Here is a 217-nt window from a genome sequence, read left to right as displayed (position 1 = left end):
GACATGTTCGACACTAGCAGTATTATTTTATGTACGTTACGAAAACGAAGGAACGGCAAAAAGAAAGAAAAAAAACCTTGTTCCTTGTTGGAACCGCTTTTTGTCTTTTTTTTTTCTGACTTTCATCACTCATGACTTGTAGGGGGTGTAAGGGGTCATGGGACCCCGATTGCGACGCTGCCCCCCCCCGTTTCTGTCGTATATAAATATATGAAAA

The 217-nt window shown here is 41.5% G+C and overlaps 1 protein-coding gene across 1 annotated transcript in view; it reads left to right on the top strand.

The window, feature by feature from the left end:
* The window catches only part of LOC119594440 (translation initiation factor IF-2-like), a gene marked incomplete at its 5' end in the record, with an annotated part of 7,877 nt that overhangs the window by 891 nt on the left and 6,769 nt on the right, over positions 1–217 (top strand).

The sequence above is a fragment of the Penaeus monodon genome, chromosome 33 (assembly GCF_015228065.2).
Source record: "Penaeus monodon isolate SGIC_2016 chromosome 33, NSTDA_Pmon_1, whole genome shotgun sequence".
In the NCBI taxonomy this organism is placed as follows: domain Eukaryota; kingdom Metazoa; phylum Arthropoda; class Malacostraca; order Decapoda; family Penaeidae; genus Penaeus; species Penaeus monodon.
The sequence above is the reverse complement of the archived record's forward strand: the minus strand, read 5'-3'. Positions and strand labels throughout refer to the sequence as shown.